This window comes from Lycium barbarum, chromosome 3 (genome assembly GCF_019175385.1).
Source record: "Lycium barbarum isolate Lr01 chromosome 3, ASM1917538v2, whole genome shotgun sequence".
NCBI lineage: Eukaryota > Viridiplantae > Streptophyta > Magnoliopsida > Solanales > Solanaceae > Lycium > Lycium barbarum.
In genome coordinates, this window is record NC_083339.1 from 22,264,724 (window position 1) to 22,284,532 (window position 19,809).

Consider the following 19,809-nt stretch of genomic DNA (forward strand, 5'->3'; position numbering starts at 1 on the left):
CTTGATCCGCCTAGCTCTAATCGTAGAAATCCTTTATTTGTTAATTAATTATTTATTTGTTTCGTAAGAAATCTTTATTGAAGAAAGAAGTTGGGAGTTGTTCAAAAGTATACTCAAAAGTCTTGCATGAATGGTGAACAATTGTCATGGTAGCAGGTATTGAAACTTTGAAATCATTATTGACGTAAACAAAGATATGTGGGATAAAACATAAATTTAATGCAGACCAAAATTTTGTTCATGATAATCATACAAGAAAATGTTATAGATAATATATGTGAAGCGGAAGACATTATCACAAAAACAGAAGCGTTAGTTGAAATCGGTTTCTACCTCCATGCTCTAGCCTTACTATACATACAACCATTAGTGATAGAATTGTGCAAAAAATATTTGGTAACCATAATGTGTGGATTGAGGACCAATTTATAAAGTTTAAGACTTAATGCGGTATGCCCATCAAATAACCGATATGTAACTCTTGAAGTCACAAATCATACATAGCAATCTTTGGCCACCTCCACTAGTTTTCTTCTTCTACTACATACATTAGGAGGACAGTGATGGACAATGAATTCTCCCCTAAGTAGACAGATGAGAGACACTAGCAACTGCTTGAGACAGATGAGAGACACTAGCAACTGCTATTGCAATTATTCATTGCTTCTGCTCTGCAGCACTATTTACTGGATCAAATATGATGGGACTCACTTCTTCCAATCTTCTTGCATTTTGTTACCCTCAATATGCCTCCACATAGGACAAATTGTTGGTTTTCTCTACGAACAATGCACGTTTTATGTAAACAGATACTTGGGGAGAAAAATTGCCTTGACATTTGCTTTTTATTTAGATTCAAGAATGTTTATAATTGTATAGTTGAGGAAACACCTCGGGGAATCTACGAATGTGTCATTTTTTTTTAATAATCTAATAAGAAAATGATTTTACGTAATACACATTGTTAGCTAGTATGGATTTTTTTCAACACTATCAGGTCATTAAAAGGCGTCTACATTTTTTTTTTTTTAAATCACCATCAAGTCATGTTAACATGTTGTAGCAGATAACCTGTCTTATTTTCAAAATTAAAAATCTCACATTTTAAGAAGAGCCTGTAAATATCATTTGTAGGACCTGATAATGTAAACGAAGTCTTACATTGAGTATCTATTACTTAAATTATATCTACATGTAAGCCTTCTTAAAATATGAGATTTCTAAATTTAAAGATAAGTACAAGTTACTTATAATTGATACAACATATTTTGAGTTTTAAAGACCCGGCCTTAAGTTGTTGATCTTTAAAGATGAGGTGGTGTGAATAAAATATGGAGGGAAAAAGGAATGGGGGAAAATTGAAAAATTTGAACTTTGTCTCTCATTAGTGTTAGAAAAGGATATTTGTGTGCTTATATATAGAAGCATATCTTCTAGCTCATAAAGAGCTGAGAAGAGGGTCTCCCCTCGGCTCGTCGTCGTCACTTAGCTCGGCTTCGGATTTGATCAAATGGTCTTTAAAGACCCTTAAATTGTATTTAAAGAGGAGGGGGTGCGAATGAGTAATTGAGGGGAAATTGAAAAATTTGAGCAAAGGTCTTTTTGGATGAGAACTTTGTCTCTCATTGATGGTGGAAAGGGAGATTTGTTTGCTTATATATAGAAGCACATTTTCTTGCTCATAAGGAGTTGAGAAGAGGGTCTCCCCTTGCGCTGTCGTCGCTGCTCAGCTCGGCTTCAAGTTTGGTCAAATTATCTGATTGGTTGATAAACTTTTTGGACCAACTTTATTTTCCATTTTTTAATACTACTACCGAGAAGAATTTGATTTTAAATTTTGCTGAAATCAGATTCAAACGATATTTCCGAACTGGAACTAGTACTTTCGCATCATTTGGACTCCAAATTTCGGCAATAAATTCAGAGGAATAGCCTCATTTTCTGCACTGAATTTTCGAACTTCTGCATACTTTCTTACGAACAAAAAATTCGAGTCTTTGTGTGATTTGTTACCGAATTTGAGTTCAACGACCGGGTATATCCGTTTTATTCTGGGAGAAAGTAATCCATAACCTCGGGTACAGTGAGGGGATTAAATTCCTTAAGGACACTTAGTGAATTCTGTGGTCTCATATATTTTTAGTTTCTACATTTTACCATTTTTCCCGTTTAATACGATTTTTTGATTTACTGGGTTTGAACACAGTTTAAACAACATATAACTATGATATGATAGTATAAATATTTCTTACATATTGTCTACATTAACAATATATATAAATTAAATCGAGAGTATATACTTCCCTCCTTTCTTGGAATTCTACAAAACGATAACAAAAAAAGAGACAAAATATAAACTTGAAAACCAAATGAAGCAACACAGTATTCCCTTCGTTCACTTTTACTTGTCCATAAGGGATTTTGTACTCTCTTTAAGAAATAGAAATTGAATTATATATTTTAATATAATACTTATATTAGTTTGTATAAAATCTCAATAGACTTGTGAAATGATTTGGAAAACGAGTAGTTAATGTCAAGGGTAAAACAAGAAAAAAAAAGTTATCTTTCTCTTGATATGCTAAAGTGGACAAGTAAAAGTGAATATTTATTTTTAGTATAGTGTACATGTAAAAGCGAACGGAGAGAGTATGATTTTTCCAGAGGCCGATTTAGCATTTATATGAATCCATAATTTTCAGCACAGAGTGTGAGTATGTGTGTGTAAAAAGCTATTGAATTTTTAATAAATATTAGATTTGAATCCATAGTTTTACTAATTTTATAGGTTCAATGCTGCAAATTTTAAAAATTAAACCCCTTAATTTTAATTCCTAAATTCGCCCCCGAAATTTTGCACCTACATGTTATTATAACAACACTTAGAAAAGAGAATGTGAAATTAACTAGAGTGATTGGAATATTGTATAATTAATTCTATATTCGCCTATGCACCTGAACAAAGTAATACTATGTAGAAGTATTGACTTTTGATGAATGCATTAATCATTCTTATTATAGTGTATATATGCAAACTGTGGGTACAAATATCATAATGACAACTCAAAACAATTGAACTACAAGTAATGTGTAGATCACAAGGTTTCACATGTTAGTCAATTAATTAGTTCAGCCAATAATTATGTTGTCATTAAGAGCATACTGAGCCTCCATTAATTATTTAGGATAAATCTCTGATATGACAACCACTTTAACTAGCCTATCATTAGACTATAACCTACATGCATTATACTTTTATTTGTTCATCATACCAAGGCTGCAGATCATACTTATATCAATTTTTAAAGTTTAATCCTACAATTAGCCGTTAATAATTAGTTTTAAATATTATATTTCCTTCAAATGATATTGTATGCTTGGAGGACTATGCCTAAGATCGTTTAGATATCAGGTAGACCTTTTCTGGAACTTGAACATGGGTTCTAACAAAAAATAATGTACTAGCTTTCTTTAGTTTATTCGTTTAATTTATTTTTTAAGTTAGGTACATGCAATTTGAAATTAGCCACCAAATACATAATTTTGACCAAAAAAAAAAATTAGGGTGGTGCTCGGGTAAACTTGCCCGCGCATCAATTATTGCTACCTTCAACAAGTACATATAATTTTGTCCATCAACACTAAAGCCTATTAAAAAAATTCACATTTTTTGATAAGTTATACAAAGTTGAAAATTTGTGGAAGGGGGAGAAAAGTTAGTTGTCCAAATATTGTTATCGTACTTCAAAGACATTCATCGAATTATTTTCAATGCTTCATTAAGTTATAAATAAGATTGAAAGATTTTTACAAAGAAAAATAACATTCTTATTAACTCTTATCTCCGACGTATACGACCATTTTAAAGCATGACTCGTAAAATGAAACAAAAAAACGGAAAAGGGTCAAATATATCCTTTTATTATTAGAAATGGTTTAAATATACCCCTTGTTATACTTTCGGTTCAAATATAATCTATGCAAAAGATTACTCTGCGAGGTTAAACGAGTCCAACGATACCCATATGACAACATGAAAATATTCAGACTAAAACGTAAACCAAAAGTCAAACCCAAGCCTTTGAGGCAAAATCATAAGTTTATTTCGAAAACTCATTACCAATATCCAACGAGTTCAAAACTATGCTCAAAACTCAAATCAAATATCAAAACGTCTTTCAAATCCTCAAAATTCATACCTTTTACACCTATGGCTAAAATCACAATTTTTAATTTTGAATCAGTGAATCTAAGCATGAAAACTAACGGGTGATATTGCAAAAGGATCAGAACTTAGGTGCAATCATTCAACCAATATTTGTACGAGAAAATCACTTCAAAAATCACCTTAATCCGAGCTTCCTAGTTCCCAAAAGGTTGAAATAACCAAAATCCCAAATTTCATCAACTTTTATACACCAGGGCCGCCGCAATTGCGACCCATGCTTCGCATTTGCAAGAAGTTCGCGTTTGCGGACATTTTGTTGCATTTGCGCCATTACAATTGGGGACCAAACTTAGCAATTGCGGTCACACTAGACCAGCCTAACTTAGCAACTGTCTAAACACTTCAAAATGGTCCGAAACATATCAAACAGACTCGAAATTCAACAATTTTAATTTCTATGAGTCACAAATAACGGTATAAACCTAATCATGCATTAAATTACCCTTTGGGCCACCACTGGTCACATTGAGGGCTCGTGTTATTTTTTTTTCTCGGAAAGTTACTTATAATGTGTTCAAAACCCGCGTGCTGAACGATCTCGGAACCTAACTAAAATCATCATACGAATCTATTGGAATATACAAATCATGAATCCAAACTCGTGTACCCAAAATATTGATTTTGGTCAATTCTTTAACTTTTCAAATCTCTATTTAAGTTAAAGTGCTCCAAAACGCTCCCGCTTCTCTTGGAGCCTGCACCACCCATATCCGCAAGTCATGACGAGAACAAACCTACAAGAAACCTCAAATATTGAAAAGGAGTCCTAGAACTCAAAGCAAACGGTTGAGGTCACAAAATAAAATAAAAAATCTTAGGATCTGAAATAAATTATAGACATTTATATGATTATAATTATCTTATTTAAAAAAAATAGATGCGATTATGTTTTTTTTGAAATAAATTAAGAAAAAGATATACTCCTTCAAGTAAATTAACAAAACTTAGTTAGACGGTATCTTAATAAATATTATTGAATGACCTATATGCAGTAGCCTCTTTATAGGCGTGCAGTGAGAACCACAAATATTTCCTTTCTTTTTCCCCATTTACTTAATGCTCAATATTTGCAGGCCAACATTGATAAACAGACAAGAGAATCAATCAATTAAGCAGATATCATCAGAAACAAATCATAGGATATCAATAGAAATGGAAACACTACTAGCCAGGTTGTGGAGACATATTTGCCATTTATTCAATCGATTGAATTGGAAATTTCAGTCCTGAGGCTCTCATATATACCAGCACAAAAATATATACAATGTAATAATCTTATACAACTTATTGTGTCTGTAAAATGGACATAATGTGCCACAAACAATCCAACATACTTCACATGCCTATGTATCCATAAAGTCAAGCATCTGACACTTTGAACTAAATCCCATGCTCTTTGTAATTATTACTCTTTTTACTCCCCACACTCTTTCCTTTTCAGTATCTTAAAGATTACACACAGTTACTATTACAATAACCATTATTGGAAAATAAATCTGCTGTGTATATTTAATTGCTTGTAACTAGTCTAAATTTGCATCATTACATGTGATATTCTAAGAGTACTTTTTAAGTTTTCTTTGTTTGTATGTACTATCACCAATTTAATATATGTATGTAAGTCAGAGCAACTTGTTTAATGAATGCAAATTATATTCGAACGAAGTGCTAACTTGTTCGGACAGCAATTGATATGATAGGGATCAATTAACTGTGCTAAACATTAAAGACAAAAAGTACAAGATGTTTAAAATAAAATTTCAAATTAAAGATACATTAATCATCAAAACAAACATATTTAATTATTAGCTGTAAAAAGAAGTGACATGCCAACCAAATTGTGTCTCCAGTCTCCAACCTAAGCCCATTAACCGGTATGATCTGGACCAGACCGATAACCGGTTAACAAACCGGCCGGTTTCCGATTCAAAAATCGGAACCGGCCACCGGTTCCGGTTTAACCGGTTTCAGTTTACCTGTTAAATAACCGAAACCGAACCGGTCCAGTTCAAAAGTAGCAAAACCTCTTTTTTTTTGTTTTTTGTATATTATATATATTATAGTATTTATTAGTATATTGTAGGTATATTTACATATGTTATATTTATTTATAAGTAAGGTTTATATATTAACTGACTAACAACAATACAGGCAGCATATACGTATATATATATATATATATATATATATATATATATATATTAAGTTATATGCTTAAGTTATACTACATGTACTTAATGTTACACCTCGAAAATTTTTCGTGAGCCAACAATGAATAGACCAACGAAGGGCATGAGTGTGCGATGTTTTACTAAGTAGGGGATGACTATTTATGAACTTTGGAAATAAGAAAGTTGCAGAATTTCATTTCAGCCCATTGGTCGTAAAATGGAATACGGCCCGTAAAGTGATTTACGGACCGTAAAGTGCCATCGTCCTTCAACATTCCAAAATTTCAACTTTCTGTCAAATGCATCAAATGGTTAAACACGACTTGGAATATGGACCGTAAATTGAAATACGGCCCGTAAACTGAGTCGTAAACTGCCATGATCTTCAGCCTACCTTTCTGGTTTTGATATGCTTAAATACGGTCGTGGAAGACGGACCGTAAACCAGTATACGGCCCGTAAAGTGGCGTTTACGACCACTGTACACTCCGACTGTTGTTCATTAAAAATCAGATTTTGAGTTATTAAAAAGGGACCCTAAGCTCATTTTATTTCATTTCTCACCTACACGGTTCAAGAACTCTCTAGAGTAATCCAAAACACTTCATCCACAAGAATTTAAGAGAATCAAAGGGAGATCAAGATCAACCACATTAAATCCATGAAACAAAGTGTGTGAAACTCAAGTGAAGTTCATCCAAACCAAGAAGTTCCAAAAGAGGTGAAGTAGGGTTTTAGTGCTAAAGGAAGAACTCCACTCTAGGCTTGTTCCACCACCATCCAAGGTAAGTTTCGTGACTTTATCACGTTGTTTAAGGTATTGGAAAGCTAAGATGCTTGAATTGTAGGAAGACATGGAAAATGGGTCTTGAATGGGAGAATAGTGTCATAATTGAATGGTAGTCGAATGGAACCATAAACGTTGATGTGCCATGATTATGAATATGTTGTAAATGATGTTTAGACCAGGAAATAAGCATTATATATGAGAAAACGCGATAACGAACTATAACCATAAATGTGGAGAAAATGGAGAAAAATGGTGGATTTTGCTCAACGTATATGAATGATGATTGTTGATACGATATTGTGAAGTGTTGTTGTAAATGTTTAGGAGTTGAAATAGAACGTGGGAAAAGTAGTAAAAACAAAGGAAATGTTGCCCAATTTTTCCTAGAAATAACGATACGTTCTCATAATCGATTAACTAACGTTAATGCAAACTCTCTCGTGAAGGTAGCGACGTGATATTGGAGGAGAACACGTGAACGATAGCTTAGCTAAACGACAAAGGTATGTGAGGCTAGTCCTTTCTTTCTATGGCATGAATCCTATGACATGATTCTTCTTTCTTCTTCACGACTCTCCTATGCTCCTAAAAGCTAAGAGTGTAAGATCATGAATAATGATACGAGATAAGAGCAATGTCATGAGTTCAGTAGTGATATGATGGAATTCCTTGCTTACACTCACCTTACATACTAATTCCTTCAAGGTGAGGCAGAATGTTTATAAATGTTCATAATGAAATCAAGGGTTCACGACCTTACGTCACCTCGATAAAGTATGGTTGTCTTAGAGTCTTTATGCATATGTTATGATGAGCATATTACAATGAGCATGTTATGATGATATTACACCGCGCCTAGTTGGCCGGGCAGTCACCGCTAAGGCGGGCAGCTTATACACCATGGCCAGTTGGCATGGGCAGACACCACTAGTGGGCGGCATGAGATGGTACCCCGGACGCGGGAGGCCTGGACGCTGGCTAATGTTACTGATTATCACACCGCACCTATATGGTCGGGCAGTTTATATATATATATATATATATATATATATATATGCATACATGAGATGATGATAAGCTTAAAAGTAAGTCAGCATGCATTACTTTTCATATAATTCCCAGCCAGGTACATTTGCTCCATACTTGATGCCTCCCTTACTTCCTTGATATATTATTATTGTTCATGCCTCTCATACTCAGTACAATATTCGTACTGACGTCCGTTTTCTTTGGACGCTGTGTTCATGCCCACAGGTAGACAGGGAGGTGAGCTCGATCCAGATTCTTAGTAGCTGCCAGCTGATTGCGAGCACTCCATTGTCCGGAGGTGCTCATGATTATTCTCTTGGTATATGTATATTTTGGGCATGGTGTAGTCTTGTTCCACCTATATGTATAGTATATTAGTAGAGGCTCGTAGATGCGCAGTGTGGATAGATGGTCTCACGAGAGGCTTTTATGTGTATGTATATATTATTTTGATGGCCGAGAGGCTTATGTATATAAAAGTATTTTTTTATGCTCTCAAATGAAAAGATGATTTTCTTATGTCCTAAGCATGAATTGATAAAAGAGCATTAAATGGGTAAGGTGAGTAGCAGAACGAGTGGTGCTCGGTGGCTAGCCCCGGGTACCCATCACGGCCCCTAGTTGGGTCGTGACACCTAAAATATACTAAGAATATACTTATGTATATCAATATACTTAGGTTATATATATATGTTTAAGTTATATGTATACTATATATACTTATATATTATAACTTAAGTTATTTATAGCTTAATGTTTTTCTAAGTTTATAAATTCGTATTTTATAAATTAAGTATATTTATATTATAAGTATATTCTTAGTATATTTTAGTTATTTTTCAAGTATATAACTTCTAGTTTTTAATTTAAGTAGATGTATATTATAAGTATATTCTTAGTAAATTTTAGGTATATCCTAACTTAATATAAGTAAAAATATGAACACAAGTAACTAGAAGAAAGCTCAATGAGCCATATATTTTATTCATTCTTGGATAACATTTATTTGCAAGATGTAGTTTTTTTAACTTGCAAATAATACATGAGTTGCAAAGAAATAGTAGAATAATAAAATCACCAATTCTTAATCATTTGGTTAATTTCCCCCATATCATATTCGGCCATAGAGATATCTTCAAAGTCTTCCATTTGGTCCGGTCCACTTCCTATCAAATCTGCAATCTCTTCCTCTTCGCCTTCCTCCGCTTCTAAGTTGTGTCGCTCCGATCTAATCCAATCGCGAATGCACACTAGTACTTGCAAGATAAAGCCGGATAACGAGTGTCTATGGTCTCCAATTTGTTGTCTTCCTTAGCTAAATGCACTCTCTGAAGCCACGGTTGATACTTGAACCGTAAGGATATCTCGAGCCATTCTTGAGAGTATCGGATGACTTGCCTTGTATTTTTTCCACCATGCTAAGACGTCCAACTCATCTGGTTCCTTGATATCCACATTTAGCTGCATCAAATAAAAGTGATATTCATCAAAGTTTGCATTACAAGGAGGAGTTGGATGTGAATGTAAAACTTTTAAACTCGACAAACCCTTTTTGCTACTTTGAGAAGTAGTAGGGCGTGGAGCAACGGGTGTAGCATGTTCTTCCAAATTAGAATAATGAGTAAAAACTTTTCTAAACTCGTCATCAATAGCGAGTTCGGCTTCAGATAAAGATGGTTGAACTCCCTCTTCAATTTCTAAAAATGTATAAATTTGATCAACCAATGCTTTAGTATAAGACACTTTTAAACAAGAATTTAAAAGAGAACCCAATATAAATAAAGTTGGGATGGGAAAAAAATACTTCTTAAATTTTGTTGTCATATCAAAAATAGCCGCTTGATAACCAGGTTTATATTTATACTCTTGTAAAACTCTAGCTATTTCCGCTAAGTAGGCTAAAATTTCGGTTATCATAGGATAGAATTGTTTAGAAAAAGCAAGAGTTGCATTATAAAAAATTTCTAACAGTTCAACACATTCCTTAACATCTTCCCAATCCGTAAAATTTAACCAATCACCACTATTAATATATATTTGTTGTGAACTTGTTGTATGGGAATCCTATACTCATATGTTTGTTGTAGCATAATGTAAGTGTAGTTCCACCTAGTCTCAATTTCTACTTGAATTTTCCTAGGTCTAAGGTTATTTTCCACACAAGTATTCTTAAAATCTCTAATTCTTCCCCTATTAGCATTACAAAAAAGAAACGCAACCGCATCTCTAACTTTTTGAATAGAATCGTCAAAACGCACAAGACCATCTTTAACAATTAAGTTTAAAATGTGACAACTACATCTTACATGAAAAATATTTCTTAGCGGAGGGTTTAGTTCTCTTTTTAAAAGACCAACCGCCTTTGTATTATTAGAAGCATTATCTAAAGCAATACAAAGTGTTTTTCTATAAATGTTAAAAAATCTCATAATAGTAGACATTGAATCCGCTAAACTTTTTTCCATCGTGACGACCTTTTCCTTCATCATATAAAAAAGCTATAATTATTTTTTGCATAACCCAATTGTCATCAACCCAATGACATGTAATAGCAAAAAAATCTAACTTGTTAAGACTAAGACCCAAATCAGCGGTAAGAGAAACATTACAATTTAAAGAATTAAATACATGGCGCAAATAAAATCTATATTTTTTATACAAATCTATAACATCCGCTCTACAAGTACTTCTAGGAATACCCTCAAATAACGGGTTATAACAACGTTGAATGTAAGTAACAAACCCCAAACCCAAAGGAAAGGAAAATGGTAAACAATCATAAGCTACCATTTTAGCTATTTCTACATGCTCTTTTTTCTTGTCATACTTAAAAATTTTACCGATTCGTGGGTCTATCGTCATTTGAATACCCCCCACATTTGAACTCGTTTGCTCTCCCCAAACATCCATATGTTTCTTTCTCATATGACCATTTAGTGTACCCGTTCCACCATCCTTACTAGTTCCTTGCTTAAAAGTAATTATTTGTCCACATAGGGTACATTTAGCTGTTTGGCTTTCCCTATCCTTAGTCATAAATTTCCAAATTTTAGCGGTTGACTTACGAGTTCTAGGCGGTTTGTCTTGTGTATGTGATTGTGCAAGACATGCATCTCGTATGAGATTTTCAGGGGGTTATGTTTCTTCATCATCATCATCATCATCATCAATTTCATTAAAAGTGTCGGTATAATGTTGTTGCATTGCCTCATGACCTAAAAGTGGATTATTTCCACCAATATCAATACCTAAATTAGGTGTTTCTTCCACAAATGTTTTCTCATTAAGTCCACGCCTAACAATACCACTACTACCGGCACCACGTCTAAATCTCTTCGCCATTATTAAATAGAATTAATTTAAATCACACTCAAATAAATCACAAGAAAATGAATTGCAACAAATTAAATTGCGTAAATTAGATTGCGTAAATTAAATTGCGAAAAATAAAGATAGAGTTGGAACGAAGATACCAAATTGCCGGACTAATTTCCAACAAAGTGAAGGCGGCCACAATTGTAAATCCACCAAAGCTACTTCGGATTGTTGCAAAATCACCAACTCCACCAACAATATTATAATTGCAAAATTAATAATTGAAACTATAATAAGACTTTATAATATTTATTTGAGAGAAATTTAAAGTGGCTAATTGTTGCAAAGTAACTATAATTGAGAGATCGAGATTTGAGAGAAAGAGAAGAGTGAATTGGTGTGGATTAAAATGGAAATGGAGAGGGGTTTATATAGGGGTGGGGGATGGGTTAAAGTGTTAAAAAAAAGGTTTGGGGGGTTTGGGGGAGCAAAAAATGAGTTGGGGACCGTTTGGCAACGACCATTTTTGCAAATGGACTGTTGCCCAACGGTCCATTGGGCTGCCAGCCTGCCAACGGCTACAAACTAAAAAAAAAAATAAAAAAAATTCCACCGATTTTACCGGTCCGGTTCCGATTTTACCGGTTTAATAGGTTTCGGTTTCAGAAAAATTGAAACCAGACCGGTATATAATAAACGGTTAACCGAAACCGGTTAACCGGTTCAACCGGTTCCGATTTTATCGATCCGGTTACCAATTTGAAGCGGTAAAACCGAACCGGTTGACGCGCTTACTCCAACCTAGTATATATGGAACTGCTACCAAGTGCCAACAAATTATAAGAACACAGGGCAAAAAGTAATTATGAAAACAGTAAATAGTAACTCATCAAGATTTTGACGCATGTTAATTAAAAAAGAAAAAAAGGAGTTCACGCATTTAAATTTATACTCCCTGGTATTGGCCCGCTATATTCATGATGTAATGTGTATGTCAGTATGTGTTTAGATAAGTTTTTTTTTTCTTTTCCCAACATGTGTTTAGATAAGTGGGGTTCAAGTTTTGTGCATTATCCGTACAGATATTTTGTATACCATTAAACTAAAATTGATATTACGATAATTTGAAATATTAATTATCATAATATATTAAACTATATTAATAATATAAATTTTTATATACGATTGATATATATTATAACTTAAATCATTACATTTATCCAAATTCTCATTTCATTTCCTAGAAGCTTTCAATAGTTAATACGAAAAAATATCTCCTACCTTAGCTTTGATTGTTAATATCTTTTCTCCTTTGCTTCTATCTACCTTTATAAATGAGTATGACCCCCAACTTAATGATTAGGGTAAGGGAGAATTTGGATCACATATATTTTCTTATTGACTTTAAGTTTAATAAACTGAAACATGTGAATTTAATATTTAAAATTTATGAGTTTACATGACCTCGAGTTGATATAAAATAATAATTGAGTACACAGTAAAATATTTATAGATATTGAGTTGATATATATAACTGGCCTATTTGTCAAAAATGTTTTGTTAGAGATTCGTGCTTTTCGTGTAGTGTAGCAACATTAGAAATATAGTAAACGACCTATAATTGTAACAAATTAAATTTTACAAATAATGTAAAATTTTAATTTATACCGTTAGTATCTAAAAGTTAAATTCAAAAAAAATATCTTACTAATGTAAGCCACCACCTTAAAGTCGTGGTGCATGGGAAAAAGCAAACCACTCATGCACGTAACTTGCAAGTTATTTAACCATATAGTAAGGAATTTCATCAGAAATCGTCACAGTTTTATAGCGGAGATGTCCGTCAAAAATATTCTATCACAACTGTGATGTTATAGAGCCTGTTTGGATGGGCTTATGCCTATAAGCTGTTTGCAGCTTATAAGCTAAAAGAAATAAGTTGGGATAGTCTAACTTATTTTTTTTTTTTTGACTTATAAGCTGTTTTCAGCTTATAAGCTGTTTTAGATAAGCTAAGTCAAATGGGCCTAATTATTTTTTTGAGCTTATTTTAAGCACAAAATGACTTTAAGCTGGTCAGCCAAACACTCAAAAAAACTTAAAACAACTTATAAGCACTTATAAGCCAATCCAAACGGGCTCATAGTGTAGTAATAACTCGAGAAATATAGTACTCCCTCCGATCAAAAAAAGAGTTCACTTAGCCATTTGCATACCCCTTAAGAAACTACTCACTCCAAAAAAAAATATAAATTGACTAAACTACCCCTAATTAAATAGGTATTGGGATTTGATCACATAACACTTAATAGGGGTAAATCTGGAAAGATAAGGTTAATTGTTTCTTGATTTAATAAGTTCAAGAAAAAAATGCTAAGTGCACACTTTTTTTGATTCGGAGGGAGTAATGCCCTCTTGTAATAGATTAAATTTTCGCAAAATAGTGTAAACATTTAAATTTATATCATGGACATTTAAAAGTCAAATTTGACAAAGGACAGAAGAAAAAAAGAAGAAATTTACCAATGTCAGCCACCAACTTGAAATCGTGGTGCATGGGGAAAAGCAAACTTCTCATGCATGTAACCTGCAAATGTTGGAGGTTGCAAATCCCAATTTTCAAGTTAGTAAATGAGAGAACATGGTTGGTTTTTGTTATTGGATTATAAGAATTTTGCCAACAATATATCGTGGACCGAATTCACCATTAAAAATCGTTGGGCAGAGAACAACTAAGTAATTTCAACAACTTGAAATATAATTTGAGGAATAAGTAATTAATGATAAAGATAAAATCAGAAAGATTAAATTGTCTTTTTTTTGATATGTTAAAATGGACAAATAAAATTGAAAATTTATTTTTAATATAGTAGACAACTAAAAGTGAACGGATAACGTATTTTGGGCCATCTAAAGTCTAAACGACAAGTAGTGGATCGGAGGGAGTATTTGATTATAACAGGTTTGCCTAAAATATATTCGTAATTCGTCGACCGAATGCACCACAACAACCAGGTAAAGGTCAAAGTTATATATTATTATAATTTTACTCGAAAATTGGTGTAGTACTTCTTCATTAGTTAATTAATATTTAACTAAAGTAAACGTAAAAGATCAAACTTGGATTTATAGAAATTGAAAACATGTAACGAACAAGAACGGTGGCGTCGCCGCCGTCGGTGGTTCTGGAACATTGTGAACGTGTGAATAGCCGGGCATTGATTTTCCATTCGGGTTTTACTGCTGAAACATTTCTTTTTTACTTTATCTTTTAAGTCTTATGTGAACATTTGAAGTTAATTTCCAATTTTTATCATAGGGCTAGGGTTTAACTTTTTATTGACTTGTTGACCCAACTATATTATTATGTCATATGGATGTTGCTGGACTCGTTTGACTTCATTTGACCCCGCAGAATATACTTTTGAATAGATTTGGAGCATACCGAGGCTTGGGGAGAGAGAGATTTGTTTGTGGAGTATAAAGCTTCAAATTGAAGTCAGTTAAGACTTAGACTTTGATGGTGCAATGTTTTTCCATCTAATTTATTATTGATATGGGTTAATTGTAAGGGGATACCATCAACGTGAGGAGATGAGCGCCTATGCGGGTACCGAGTGACATGTCAGGGTTATATGCCTATTTGCTTTACTTGATTGAATTGGTTGATTACTGTTATTAACTGAGCAAAATACCATGCTAGGAAAGATGTAGGCATCAAATCTGTGCTAGATTTTATTGTGAGCTATGTGCATGTACATAAGATATTTAGCTTATGATCGTATTTTTATTGACATGCCATATGACTGCATATGTGATTTTCATTTGAGTATTATATGCACATCAGCACATGGAGATCGTCTGTGCTGAGTTATGTTGTGCATGTTCAAATTGTCAATGTTGAGTGTTGATATGTATGTGGAGATTATTTATACTCCACATGAAGACCGTCTGTATGGTATATTGGCAGCATGTTTGTCTCTCGTGCATTACTGGTCGTGCAACCCCCAATCGGACCAGTGGTGCGCAAGGTGTTGGAAGTGTTGGCTTGATTTCAGTTGTGATTAGTACTTGATATTCCACACTTTGCATCATGATTCATAATTGACCATCTTATTCTTCTATTTAGATGAATGTGTGTATATCTTCTTCATGTGTAAATTGTGTGCATTCTTATGATACTGTTTGATTAGTTTTAACTTTATGTTGTTCTTCTTTATCTGTTGAGATTACATAACTATTTAGGATGATAAGAAAGTATTTCGAAAGACCAACCCTTATTACCACTTTGTTGAGGTCGGCCAATGATACTAATGGGTGGACGTTGTTCTTTCTTGCACGTACTACACTTGTTGCACATTTTGTGCAGATCTTGATCTGAGTACTAGCATAGCCTATGACGTGTCTAGTAGCAGCTAAGACGCTCTATCTATTCAGGCAATGATTTAGACTTGCATTTAGTTTTCATCTTAGACGCTCTTAACTCATATCACCGAGTTTTGGGAACTTTGATTGTATCTTTGTGTCATTGGCTATATAAGACTTGAGTTACATTACTATTGTTTTTTATATTCTTTCATCTAATAAATGAAGAAATGGTTGAAATTGGGATATAGTTTGCCTACCGGGTTGAGATTTAGGTGACACCAAACTTAACTGATCTTGAATTGTGTCAAAGTGGTATTAGAGCACTACGTTCATCAGTCTTATAAGTCAAGGGCAATGTCAAGTATGGGTCCAATAAATTGATTTAACAATGTTGAGTAATTTTTTTGTGTAGATCATAGTAGTTCGAAGGATAATTGGACACGATAAAACTATCTTGGATCAGTAGCTTGGTCAAGATTGAGGTAAATTAAGACTTGCACCTTTTTAGAAATTCCTTCAAAGTACAACTTGTTATATACACAATATGTACATGGGGGTACTATGTATGTAAGGTGACGAGCATATACACAATAATCGGGTTATTATACGAGTTGTTGCTACAACTGTATATATATGTGATGTATTATGCCTATTAATTGACCATGTTTGCATATTGCACGTGTTAATATAATATTTTATTGATTTGATACATGCTAGAATAACATTTTGAACTATGTGTATGTTGAATGATATCCTTAGTTGATTTGACATGCAGTTTGCTTATGTATGTTGATTTATATATCTGGTTCATATTAGATATGTGGGATTCCGTTGACAAGCATGTACATTTATGTCTCGGGTTATTAGTTGATGAGCGTGTGAATTTATTCTTGGGTTATCAATTACGTACATGAGCTACATTTCTCTTGTTTTCAGTTATGAATAGATTGGTTCCTCCTTCATAAGTACTCACTACTCTTCATGAACCCCAGAATACTCCTTTCCCTTTTCCTTCTTCCATGGAATGTGCTTACACCTTTAAAAAAAAATTTTTTTTTTTTTTACACCAACTCCCCCACACCCCTTCCCCCGGCCTACGCCACCTCCCAACCCATACTCCCCACCACCAAAAGTTACACTCTGAATTAAAAAACTTCATAGTGATTTTGCTTTGAGTATATGCAAATGCTCTTAAAATGATATTTTCCAACTTGCTCACCAAATGCAAAAAAAATGAGAAGAAAAACCACTTATTTTCCGAGAAAATATTTTCTTGGAAAACATTTTTCACCATACCAATCACACCCTCTATTACAAATATTGATTCGAGTTCCAACCATATATACCTTTTAGCTGACCTGAGATTCTGTGTTATAGTTTCTAGCGGTGGTCCTACCAGTAGTTTTGTGGTGGTTTTACCTTTCTTTATTTAAGATGTTCTTTTCTCCTCTTAAATTCTTAGATGCTTTTGATTTAGGAGATAATATCTTAGATAATCACTCAACTATTGGTGTTTCAATAAAAAAGTCACTCAACTTTGTGTTTTAATCAGAAAGTCACTTAATTATGAGTGTTTGACTCAGAAAGTCACTCAACTTTGTTTTCTAACGAGAAAGTCACTCAACTATGGGTGTTTCACTCAGAAAGTCACTCAACTATTGTTGTTTCACCTACAAAGTCACTCAACCTATTTAAGTAATTTTTAATTACATTTTGTTGATTTTTATTTAAAGTCAAAATTGTAAAAAAAATAAAAGAGTACTCATGTTAACCATTTTATTGACCAGCCCACTTAACCCTTTTAAAAATATATTGACCAAGATTTTTTAAAAATATATTCATAGAGTTAAATCATATTTAACTTTTAATTGCACTCCTCAATCAGAGTTATCGACTTAGATGACTTTCTACAAATTTCATTCACTGTACTAAGGAAAAAACAACAAAATATCCAATGAATAATAAGAAAAAGATTCAGTCATTTTCATGGAGTTAAATCGTATTTGACTTTTAATTGCATTACTCAATCACAGTTTAACAGATCGACTTAGATGACTCACTTACAAACAAGGTGTGAAATCTAATTAATGTGGTGATTCTTTTAGTTAATTAATAACAGAGCTTTTTCTATACGACTAGACGGCCTATGCCCGTGTTGCGCACGGATCCAACACTTTAAATTATAGTGCATTTATAACATTGTAATTTGTGCTTCGTATTTAAAATTTTATTATATTAATGTTTGCTATGAACACAAAATCGGTAAATTTATTAATATTTTTTAAAAGAGAAGATTTGTTTAAAATGAAACTATTTTCTTCTCTTTGAGATAAAATAATAGCAATATTTAAGCATCAGTTGATACTTTCAATTTTAATTCGATTAATTTAGGGTGTAAAATACTTATTATTTTTTTATCAAATTTTGATTTGGACAATTCTAATTAAAATTATTAAATTAATTTTACATGTTTAAAACGAAACAAAGTAGAAATTAATTTTTTATTTAAACGAAGAAATACTATTTTTTAATTTTTAGTAAATATTCTCGGTTTAGCTCATTTTACTTGTCATGTTGTCTTTTGCATAGTTTTTTAAGAAAACGTCGATTAGAATTATAATTTGACTAATTTACCTTATTCATTATTTGATCTGCATTTGATATTTTTTTTTACGACATTAATTTTTTTTCACATTTATTAGAGTAAGAATAAAAATAAAAAAAGTAATTAAATTCTTTCTTATTTTAAAATATAAATATTTTAAGTATATTTATTTTAATAAGCATAACAAATAAATGACATGGCGGAATAACAAATACAACAGTTTAATATCTAGATTAGATCTTAGGCTAATATAAAAAAAGAAAGAAAATTGTATGGTTTGACTACTTAACCTTTTGAAGAAAAGCAATTTCATGGATTGACACGCATGTGGTAATGAATTCACCATTATTGACTTAATGAGATACATTGGAAATTACATGAATATTGTTTGATTTTTTAATAGGAGGTGCACTATATATATATATATATATATATATATATATATATATATATATATATATATATATACACTATGTTCAAAACACGATTAATATAACATTGTAGTTTGTACTCCGTATCTAAAACTTTATTATATTAGTGTTTACTACGAATACAAAGTCTGCACTTTTTTTTACATTATTTTTTTTAATATGGGGTTCACTTTTTTGTATATTACTTGATTTTGTCAATATGAGGTCCACTTTTTTTTATCGTGTGTTTGGAGATGGTGGGATCCATTTTTGTTTTTATATATTGCTTGATGTCGTTTAGTATGGGGTCCATCCTTTATGGGGTGCACTTTTTTTTAAGACATTATTAGTTTGTACTATTTTTATGCATATAATATATATACATATACTATGTTCAAAACACGATTACTATAACATTGTAGTTTGTGCTCCGTATCTAAAACTTTATTATATTAGTGTTTGCTACGAATATAAAGTCTGCACTTTTTTTTTTAACATTATATTTTTTTTAATATGGGGTTCACTTTTTTTTTATATTGCTTGATTTGATAATATGGGGTCCACTTTTTGTTTCCCATGAGTTGGAGATGGTGAGTTTCATTTTTTTTCTTCCTTTTTTTCCCATGAGTTTGGAGATGGTGGGTTCCACTTTATTTACTTTTTTTTTTTAAATATTGGTTGGTGTGTTTTTTTATTTTTTAATATTGGTTGGTGTTTAATATGGGGACCACACTTTTTTTTTAAAGTATTTTAAGTATGTTGCTGTACAATAATTTCATTTGCTCCCACTAATGGGTTGATACGCATGTGGCAATAAATCCATCATTATTGATTTAATTGTTTGAAACTCTAAGCACTTTTGTATTTTAAGTATGTTGCTGTACAATAATTCT